The 11,422-nt window shown below is 34.6% G+C and overlaps 2 long non-coding RNA genes across 2 annotated transcripts; both read left to right on the top strand.

Annotated features, from left to right (window-relative positions):
* The first annotated feature begins 396 nt into the window (after positions 1–396).
* LOC140178815 (uncharacterized) lies at positions 397–2,733 on the top strand. Its single transcript, XR_011871746.1, has 2 exons — positions 397–569; positions 2,466–2,733. It is a non-coding gene; the product is annotated as an uncharacterized lncRNA (long non-coding RNA).
* A 4,141-nt stretch (positions 2,734–6,874) lies between these two features.
* On the top strand, positions 6,875–9,283 carry LOC140178814 (uncharacterized). Its single transcript, XR_011871744.1, has 4 exons — positions 6,875–7,047; positions 7,139–7,193; positions 7,282–7,410; positions 8,946–9,283. It is a non-coding gene; the product is annotated as an uncharacterized lncRNA (long non-coding RNA).
* The last annotated feature ends 2,139 nt before the right edge of the window (positions 9,284–11,422 follow it).

Here is an 11,422-nt window from a genome sequence, read left to right as displayed (position 1 = left end):
TAAATTAGTTATATTTTAATTTTTTATTTCACTCTCTTATCACTCCCTTAATGACTTCTACATATTAATCATATTATTTATAATAACATTTTTAATTATTAGATATTAACCGAATCATATATTAATGTACCCTTTTACAATTTGATATTTGTAACCCCCGGTTAAATTAGTAGATAATTAGTCAATAAATTAGTTTTTAATAAGGAATATTAGAAATGTGAATATTATATCAAATTAGGAAAGAGCTCATAGAAAAGAGAATTTTGACACTAATTTCGAAAAAAAAACGGTCTAAAATTGGACCGAACAGGCCAAACCGATTGAACCGAGTCCGAATCGACCTGTCGGTCCAACCGGACCAACATATTAAAAGAGCCGAAATCCCCTTTCTTCTTCATTTCACTGCAATAGCGTGAAATGCTTCCAGGGAAGAGAGAAAGCTCCCACCGAAACCCTCACGTTAACTTCCGTACGCCGTAACTTCTCCGTCCGAGCTCCAATCGCCGCACCGTTTGCGGCCACGAGTTCACCGCGTCGAGCTCTACATTTCTACCAGAATAATTTTATAAGTAACTCATTATTTCACACTCATCCTTCATTTTCCCCAATTTTCGAGTTTTGAGAAGGGGTGTTGAATTTCTTTGATTTTTGATGTTTTAGGATCCAATTAGCTTGAGAAAAATGTTCACTCTTACTTATGTGAAGCTTGCATAAGGTGAAAATATGATAATTCTATTTTAATTTCATTGGATTTGAGCTTTGAGTATTAAATTAGATATATATGTGTTATAAATGTGTATTAGGATGTGAATAAATAATTGGAGCTCGAAATTGTGAATACTAGAATTTGGAGGAAGCGGATTAGTTGAGGTTTTGAGGGCTGTGTTTTTTTAGAAAAATTGTCTTGGAATAATACTTGAGAATCGACTAAGGTATGGTTTAGGTTTCTTACATTTAATATATAATGTTCTGTAAAAACTTAGGCTAGATGACCATAGGATAAGTTGGAATGCAGGTGTATATTTAATGTTTAGTAATGGGTTGATGAATATGCTTGGTTTGGTTTGGTGATTTGTTTGTAAGAGGATACTGGTTGCTAGTTGGATCTTTGAAAGGATATGTGATTGAATTATTGATTATATGGCTATATTTTGGTTTGGTTGAATGATGATTGATGAAAAGATATGGAGCTTGTTGATGATTATTGTTGGCAATTTGGATTGGTGGTAATAGGTTTGAAAATAATTGGAATGGAAATTTCGAATGAAAAATGAGGTATTTTGTGTTAAAAGCCTAGGATTTGTGAACTATGATTCTTAGTTGAATTTTAGTTGTTGGATTTGAATATTGTATGAGTATAATTGTTGATCTGAGGTAGATTTATTGTGGTGATTGTTATGATGATGAGGAAGAGTATGTTGAATTGAAAAGAAAGCAGGTTTGGACCCGAAAAGGGTGGCAAAGTCCGAGTTTTAGAGGAGATGCTGCCGAAATTTTATAAAAATTAGAGATTTTGTTTATATGATTATTTAAAAAGATTTAGACTCAAATGTTATATGGTTTGATTTAGAGTTATTAAGAAAATGAGCATGTTTTAAGTTTGATTTATTTAGAAAAGAATGAATTATGTCTTGAATTGGAACTATTGATGGACGGAATAGGAGGTGTGATAATGAAAGATAAGGATTGAATATGATTGATGTATGATGATGAATGAGATGCGATTGAGAATGATGTGGATGTTGATGAATTATAATTGAATTATTTATATGGCTTGAATAATTTAATGATCTGAGATACGAGGTTCCCTGGATTAAGTGCCGTGGCTTGCCACCACGTGTACCAGGTTGAAAACTCGATACTCTGTTGACCCTATGACGTAAGTGTAACCAGGCACTATATAAATTCCCGGGAATGTTACCCCATTGAGCAATATTGATTATTTGAGAAAAAGCTATGCATAGACTCTTGGGGATGCACGTCGTCGGACAGTCTAAGGACAATTCAGACTTGTCAGGTTGGCTGGATAACCGACAGATGAGCCTCATCAGCCATAGGATAGGCATGCATCATCTGCATATTACTTGAATTACTTGCTTGTACATTAATTGGGTATGCCTATATGTACTTGCCATGCTAAATGTGTATTTGTTACTTGCAGTAACTGTAACCTTCTTGTGTTTGTCTTTATTTGTCTATTTGTCTGTGAAAATGCATGATGGAGTTGGAGGTATGGAGGAATGGCAGTATGGGACTTAGATTTAAGGTTAAGTTAAGTTAGGTTTAAATATTCTTAGAAAACTACCTTTTATGGCTTCTATTTAATACTTTAGGCTCTATAATCTGAGTGTCGGCGTTCTAGGATTACCTCTGGCATTCCCAGGACCTTATATATTATGTGTGTGGCACCTTTACCATACTGAGAACCTCCGGTTCTCATTCCATACTATGTTGTTGTTTTTCAGATGCAGGTCGAGAGGCATCTCGTTAGGCGTCTGGACTCTTGAAGCGGAGTGGTTACTGGGTTATTTTGTTATGCTATGATGTATATATATGTACTTAGCTTTCTCTCCACATAACTTATTCTTTTTGATCCTCCTAGAGGTGTATGGAGAGACAGGGTTTTGTTTATGTACATTTGGGTTTTGGATATGTATATATATGTATATATGTGTGTATATTCTCCGGCCAGTCTTGACTTCGCAGGCCGAGTCAGGAGCTCGTTATTTTGTATCTTTGACTCTCTGTTCCTGTTTTGGGTTACTTTACACTTGACAGCGGTAGCTTTCTTAGCACGCAAGTTAACTCGTTTCTCGAACGTTGCGCTTTTATTTCGCGATTTCTATTTCCTCTATTCTTCAAGGCTCCTAGCATATTATAATTCTTCTGCTATTATATATATACGTTTTATTTTAGAGGTCGTAATACCACACCACTTCTGTTTTACGACTTAAGCGTAAAGCTCTGTGTGGTAGGGTGTTACATTATGGTATCAGAGCAGTTCGTTCCTATAGAGCCTGAAAGACGGACTGATTGTACTTCTGTGCATTCTCTGTGTATGTGTTTATGTGCTATTAGGATATCTGACTGATATATATGGCATAAACATTTGTGAGCATGCATTTGGAACTTAAAGCATTAGACCTGCGATATTAAGACTGATCAACTTAATATCACTTGTTTAGTGTGTATAAGGACCAGATGTCGACTCTCGGACGCGGTCGCGGGCGAGGTAGAGGTAGGACAGGCACCGTTACTCCTGTCCCCACAGGGATTGATCCAGTAGACTTTATGGCTGTCCTAGGAAATATGGCTGCAGCTATGCAGGCGACAACTGAGGCACTGGGTAATCAGATAAACCAGGGTAATCACGGGAACAACAATGATGAGGAGCAATGGGTTGAATTAGAAACTTATCAACTGCAAGGTGAGGTTCAGTATTGGTGACAAGGGACACGATGTATCCTGCAGGCAGGTGGCGCTATGATAGTCGGGAGATTGGTTATTTAAGAATCTTATTTTGCTTGATTGTTCTGAGAAGTCAGTACAGTTTATGCCGGAAATGTCAGAAGCGTCGGTTGTGGTGAATAGTTACTATTTGAACTCTGTGATAGTAAACTGTTCTGGAACTAAATGTCAGGGTATTATGTTATTAACTGCGGGAGTATCAGGTGATGATCAGAGTTTAGAGCAGATTCCCGTTGTATGTGAATTTCCAGATGATATTAATGAATTTCCACCTAACCGGGAAGTGGAATTTGCAATTGAGTTGGTGCCTAGAGCCGGTCCGATTTCAATTACTCCTTACAGGATGTCACCTTTAGAAATGGCTGAACTGAAAGCTCAGCTGAAAGATCTATTGGGTAAGCATTTTATCCGACCAAGTGTTTCTCCGTGGGGAGCGCCAGTGTTATTGGTAAAGAAGAAGGATGGGAGTATGCGCTTGTGTGTTGATTATCGGCAGTTGAATAAGATCACTGTGAAGAACAAATATCCGTTGCTTAGAATCGACGATCTAATGGATCAGTTATAGGGGGCCGGTGTGTTTTCTAAGATTGACCTACGATACGGATATCATCAGATAAAGGTTAGAGACGAGGATATTTCGAAGACTGTTTTCAGGACACGTTATGGTCATTATGAGTATACAGTGATATCTTTTGGGTTAACTAATGCCCCGGCAGTATTTATGGATTATATGAACAGGATTTTCTGACCGTATTTGAACAAGTTTGTTATTGTCTTCATTGATGATATTCTTGTTTATTCTAAGTCTGAAGAGGAACATGCTGATCACTTACGAACTGTATTGCAAATTCTGAGAGACAGAAAGTTATATGCTAAGTTGTCTAAATGTGAGTTCTAGAAGAGTGAAGTGAAGTTCCTCGGTCACGTGGTGAGTAAGCAGGGAATAACTGTGGATCCTGCTAAGGTGGAAGCAGTAGTGAATTGGGAGCGACCAAATTCAGTGACAGAGATCGAGAGTTTTCTAGGTTTGGCGGGATATTATCATAGATTCATTAAAGGATTTTCACAGCTCGCTTTACCTTTAACTAAGTTGACTAGGAAGGATATGCCTTTTATCTAGACTCCGGAGTGTGAGGAAATTTTTCAAGCATTGAAGCACAGGTTGACTGCTGCACCCGTGTTAGTACTACCTGAACCAAGTGAACCGTTTGAAGTGTACGGTGATGCATCACTGAAGGGTTTGGGGTGCGTTCTAATGCAGCACCAGAATGTTGTAGCATATGCCTCACGGCAATTAAGGCCGCATGAGATGAACTATCCGACACATGATTTGGAACTTGTTGCTGTTGTGTTTGCTTTAAAGATTTGGAGGCACTACATCTATGGCGTTAAGTTTCTTGTTTTCTCAAACCATAAGAGTTTGAAGTATCTTTTTTTGCAGAAAGAGTTGAATATGCGACAGAGGAGGTGGATGGAACTCCTGAAAGATTATGATTTTGAATTGAATTATCATCCAGAAAAAGCGAATGTTGTGGCGGACGCTTTGAGTTGGAAGTCTTTATATGCAGCTTGGATGATGCTATAGGAGGAAGAGTTATTGAAGGCATTTCAAGGTTTGAATTTGGGAGTTAGAGAAGAATTTGGAATTCTATGTTTGATTCATTTGCAGATTTCAAGTGATTTTAAATCAGAACTTCTGAAGGCTCATCGAGACAGTGAAGCGTTACGTAAGGTATTACCAGCAGTCGAACAGGGAAAACAGTAGAGAGTGTCAGAAGGACAGGATGGTTTGTAGAAGTTCAAGAACCGGATTGTTGTGCCAGATATTAGAGACCTGCGACAGAGAATTTTGAAGGAAGCTCATAAGAGCGGGTTTTCAATCCATCCAGGGAGCATTAAAATGTACCAACATTTGAAAGCGATGTTCTGGTGGCCAGGTATAAAGAATGATGTGGCATTGCATGTATCTAAATGTTTAACGTGTCAGAAGGTTAAGATTGAGCATCAGAGACCATCAGGGACCCTTCAGCCTTTGGAGATTCCACAATGGAAATGGGAGAGTATTGCAATGGATTTTGTGATAGGTTTGCCTAGAACCCAGTCTGGTTGTGATGCTATTTGGGTGGTTGTGGATCGACTGATAAAATCAGCTCACTTTCTTCCTATCCAAATAAGTTGCACAATGAAGGAATTGGCTCGAATGTATATCAAAGAGATTGTCAGGTTGCATGGTGTGCCTTCTACTATCATATCTAACAGAGATCCTCACTTTACATCAAGATTCTGGGGAGCTTTTCAACGTGCATTTGGGACTCAATTAAGCTTGAGTACTGCGTATCACCCTCAGACAGATGGTCAATCAGAGAGAACTATTCAGACCATGGAAGATATGCTAAGGGCTTGTGTTTTGGACCAGCCGGCGAGCTGGGACCGGTATATGCCATTAGTAGAGTTTGCTTATAATAATAGCTATCATGCGAGCATCAGAATGGCTCCATATGAAGCTCTGTATGGCAAAAAATGTCAATCTCCGCTGTGTTGGTATGAAACTGGAGAAAGGAGTTTATTAGGGCCTGAGATGATAGCTGAAACGACTGAACAGATAAAGAAAATTCGTAGTCGAATGCTTATAGCCCAAAGCCACCAAAAGAGATATGCTGATCAGAGGCAAAAGCCTTTGGAGTTCGAAGAAGGAGAACATGTCTTTCTAAAAGTTACACCAACCACTGGAGTGGGAAGAACCATTAAGACCAAGAAACTGAATTCCCGTTATATTGGACCGTTTGAGATCCTGAAGAGAATTGGGCCAGTGGCTTATAGAATTGCCTTACCGCCGTATCTTTCGAATTTGCACGATGTGTTTCATGTATCGCAGCTTCGGAAATATACTCCTAATGCAAGTCATGTTCTAAAATTAGAACCAATCCAAGTAAGAGAAGATCTAACACTCCCAGTAATTCCGGTGAGAATTGATGACATCAGTATTAAACGATTACGCAGAAGGGAAGTATCATTGGTAAAAGTAGCTTGGAGTCGAGCTGGTATCGAGGAACATACCTGGGAGCTCGAATCAGATATGCAAAAGGACTATCCACATCTCTTTTCAGGTAACTAGATTTGAATTTTGAGGGCAAAATTCTTTGTTAGGTGGGTAGGATGTAAACCCCGGTTAAATTAGTAGATAATTAGTCAATAAATTAGTTTTTAATAAGGAATATTAGAAATGTGAATATTATATCAAATTAGGAAAGAGCTCATCGAAAAGAGAATTTTGACATTAATTTTGAAAAAAAAAACGGTCCAAAAATTGAACCGAACAGGCCAAACCGGTTGAACTGGACCTGAACCGGCCTGTCGGTCCAACCGGACCAACATATTAAAAGAGCCGAAATCCCCTTTCTTCTTCATTTCACTGCAATAGCGTGAAATGCTTCCAGGGAAGAGAGAAAGGTCCCGCCGAAACCCTCACGTTAACTTCCGTACGCCGTAACTTCTCCGTCCGAGCTCCAATCGCCGCACCGTTTACGGCCACGCGTTCACCGCGTTGAGCTCTACATTTCTACCAGAACAATTTCATAGGTAACTCATTATTTCACACTCAGCCTTCATTTCCCCCAATTTTCGAGTTTTGAGAAGGGGTGTTGAATTTCTTTGATTTTTGATGTTTTAGGATCCAATTAGCTTGAGAAAAACATTCACTCTTGCTTATGTGAAGCTTGGGTAAGGTGAGAATATGATAATTCTATTTTAATTTCATTGGATTTGAGCTTTGAGTATTAAATTGGATATATATGTGTTATAAATGTGTATTAGATTGTGAATAAATAATTGGAGCTCAAAATTGTGAATACTGGAACTTGGAGGAAGCAGATTAGTTGAGGTTTTGAGGGCTGTGTTCTTTTAGAAAAATTGTCTTGGAATAATACTTGGGAATCGGCTAAGGTATGGTTTAGGTTTCTTACATTTAATATATAATATTCTGTGAAAACTTAGGCTAGATGACCATAGGATAAGTTGGAATGCAGGTGTATATTTAATGTTTAGTAATTGGTTGATGAATATGCTTGGTTTGGTTTGGTGATTTGTTTGTAAGAGGATACTGGTTGCTAGTTGGATCTTTGAAAGGATATGTGATTGAATTGTTGATTATATGGCTATATTTTGGTTTGGTTGAATGATGATTGATGAAAAGATATGGAGCTTGTTGATGATTATTGTTGGCAATTTGGATTGGTGGTAATAGGTTTGAAAATAATTGGAATGGAAATTTCGAATGAAAAATGAGGTATTTTGTGTTAAAAGCCTAGGATTTGTGAACTATGATTCTTAGTTGAATTTTAGTTGTTGGATTTGAATATTATTGTATGAGTATAATTGTTGATCTGAGGTAGATTTATTGTGGTGATTGTTATGATGATGAGGAAGGGTATGTTGAATTGAAAAGAAAGCAGGTTTGGACCCGAAAAGGGTGGCAAAGTCCGAGTTTTAGAGGAGATGCTGCCGAAATTTTATAAAAATTAGAGATTTTGTTTATATGATTATTTAAAAAGATTTAGACTCAAATGTTATATGGTTTGATTTAGAGTTATTAAGAAAATGAGCATGTTTTAAGTTTGATTTATTTAGAAAAGAATGAATTATGTCTTGAATTGGAACTATTGATGGACGGAATGGGAGGTGTGATAATGAAAGATAAGGATTGAATATGATTGATGTATGATGATGAATGAGATGCGATTGAGAATGATGTGGATGTTGATGAATTATAATTGAATTATTTATATGGCTTGAATAATTTAATGATTTGAGATACGAGGTTCCCTGGATTAAGTGCCGTGGCTTGCCACCACGTGTACCAGGTTGAAAACTCGATACTCTGTTGACCCTACGACGTAAGTGTAACCGGGCACTATATAAATTCCCGGGAATGTTACCCCATTGAGCAATATTGATTATTTGAGAAAAAGCTATGCATAGACTCTTGGGATGCACGTCGGGGGACAGTCTAAGGACAATTCAAACTTGTCGGGTTGGCTGGATAACCGACAGATGAGCCTCATCAGCCATAGGACAGGCATGCATCATTTGCATATTACTTGAATTACTTGCTTGTACATTAATTGGGTATGCCTATATGTACTTGCCATGCTAAATGTGTATTTGTTACTTGTAGTAACTGTAACCTTCTTGTGTTTGTCTTTATTTATCTATTTGTCTGTGAAAATGCATGATGGAGTTGGAGGTATGGAGAAATAGCAGTATGGGACTTAGATTTAAGGTTAAGTTAAGTTAGGTTGAAATATTCTTAGAAAACTACCTTTTATGGCTTCTATTTAATACTTTAGGCTCTATAATCTGAGTGTCGGCGTTCTAGGATTGCCTCTGGCATTCCCAGGACCTTATATATTATGTGTGTGGCACCTTTACCATACTGAGAACCTCCGGTTCTCATTCCATACTATGTTGTTGTTTTTCAGATGCAGGTCGAGAGGCATCTCGTTAGGCGTCTAGACTCTTGAAGCGGAGTGGTTACTGGGTTATTTTGTTATGCTATGATGTATATATATGTACTTAGCTTTCTCTCTACATAACTTATTCTTTTTGATCCTCCTAGAGGTGTATGGAGAGACAGGGTTTTGTTTATGTACATTTGGGTTTTGGATATGTATATATATGTATATATGTGTGTATATTCTCCGGCCAGTCTTGACTTCGCAGACCGAGTCAGGATCTCGTTATTTTGTATCTTTGACTCTCTGTTCCTATTTTGGGTTACTTTACACTTGACAGCGGTAGCTTTCTTAGCACGCAAGTTAACTCGTTTCTCGAGCGTTGCGCTTTTATTTCGCGATTTCTATTTCCTCTATTCTTCAAGGCTCCTAACATATTATAATTCTTCTGCTATTATATATATACGTTTTATTTTAGAGACCGTAATACCACACCACCTCTATTTTACGACTTAAGCGTAAAACTCTGTGTGATAGAATGTTACAATATTCATATTTATGATTATCATAGATAATAATAATAAAAAAAATTGTAATAATAATAATTTTTAATTGATGTTAATTGTAATAATTGCTATGACCACTAATTTATTGTATCACTTTATTATCATTAGAGGCAATCTATGTAACGTATAAGTATAAGACTTCTATGATCAAGAGGGAAAAAGCAGGACTTTAGTACATCTGAAGTACAATCCGGAACTTCGATATTTAAGAGCAAAAAATACGAGTTTAGTGCAATTGAAACTTTTTGAGTTTGAGTTCGTTTGGGATAGACCAAAGAAATTCACAACCAATCCTAATTATCATTTCAAATAGTATGGCATTTGAATTTGACTTTAACACGATGTTTATGTTAGAAATAGTTAAAGAATTTGAACAATAGACAGACTCACCCGGCGAGGTTATTTACAGTCAACCAATTTTTAAGAATATAAAAAATCACAATAAAAATAATGATATATGAGATATTATTTGTAGGTTCGTGATTATGCCATTCATAAATACTGCACATAACATCCATAATTACATGCAATTAACATCTAAAAATTAAATTAATGTTTATTAGTTATTACATTCATACACATATCATTTTTTAGTTATTGCATAATACATAACATCCATAATTTCATATTAATAATATTTATAATTTCGTACTCATAACATTCATAATTTCATATATATGAAGTCATAATTAATAAAACTTTAAAATTAATATTACCAAATTTTAAATTATGTACCTTATTGTATTCTTCAAATTATCTCATATGTGCACTACTAATAGATCATGATTTTAATTATTTTAATATTTTTTATTTAATATGTATGCTTATTTATTGATTTTAATATGATGAGTTAATTAATAATTATTTTAAAAAATTTATTTTTTAATTTTTGTTTATATTTTATATTTTATTTTTTAATAGTCTATATATAAAATATAAATTGTATAGTAGAAGTTGTTAAAATTTTTTAATTTAACATCTATAATTTTATAAGTATAACATCTATAATTTTAAACACATAATTTTTATAATCAATAAATTGGTACTAATTTATTATTTATTATTTTATTTTGCAAGTTAAAAACTAATAATTTTAGACGTTTCTGATTATCAATAAATAGAGACTAATCAAATTTAAGATACTTTTATTTTTATAAAATGTATTGAGATAATTTGATATTTTTTAGGATTAAAATTTGAAAATATCATAATTTAAAATTTTTATTTGAGAAAAAAAATATAAAATTATGAATGTTTATATAATAAATTATGAATGTTTATATAATAAAATTATGAATGTTTATAAAATATCATAATTTTAAATATAATAAATATATAATTATAAATATTATATATATAAAATTATAAATATATTATATAAAATAATTTTAAACATTATTTTTTTAGTATTATGTATGTTTATATAAAGATAAATCCTATAATACTTATAATTTAATCTCTAATTTTTACTTAATTTATTTTTTATAATATATTTTAAATTTTTAATAATTATTTATTTTTATATTTTAAAAATTAAAATTAATTTTTAATATTTTATAATAAATTAAATAAATATTTTTAAACACTATAACAATCACCTTACGTAAATTGGTGTTGGAGAGATATAATTATTATCAAACAATTTTAATGATTGTTGATTGATCTTTCTGACAAAGGGCAGCATCGAAGCAGGCATAGGTTTAGTTATTGCCATGTTTGAGATAGCAGAAGGGACAACTGTACTAACATGTTAATATGTACGGGCCATTGGGATTCTGCCCATTCTAGCTGCAACCAAAACTAAATAAACCACCACCCCTATGCTCTTACACTAATTTATATAAGGTGAATGCTATGATGCTTAAAAAGTGGTGTTTATTTACTAAAAAAGATTAAAAATAATATTTAATTTAAAAGATATAATAATAAATAATTTTT

The sequence above is a fragment of the Arachis hypogaea genome, chromosome 14 (assembly GCF_003086295.3).
Source record: "Arachis hypogaea cultivar Tifrunner chromosome 14, arahy.Tifrunner.gnm2.J5K5, whole genome shotgun sequence".
NCBI lineage: Eukaryota > Viridiplantae > Streptophyta > Magnoliopsida > Fabales > Fabaceae > Arachis > Arachis hypogaea.
The sequence above is the reverse complement of the archived record's forward strand: the minus strand, read 5'-3'. Positions and strand labels throughout refer to the sequence as shown.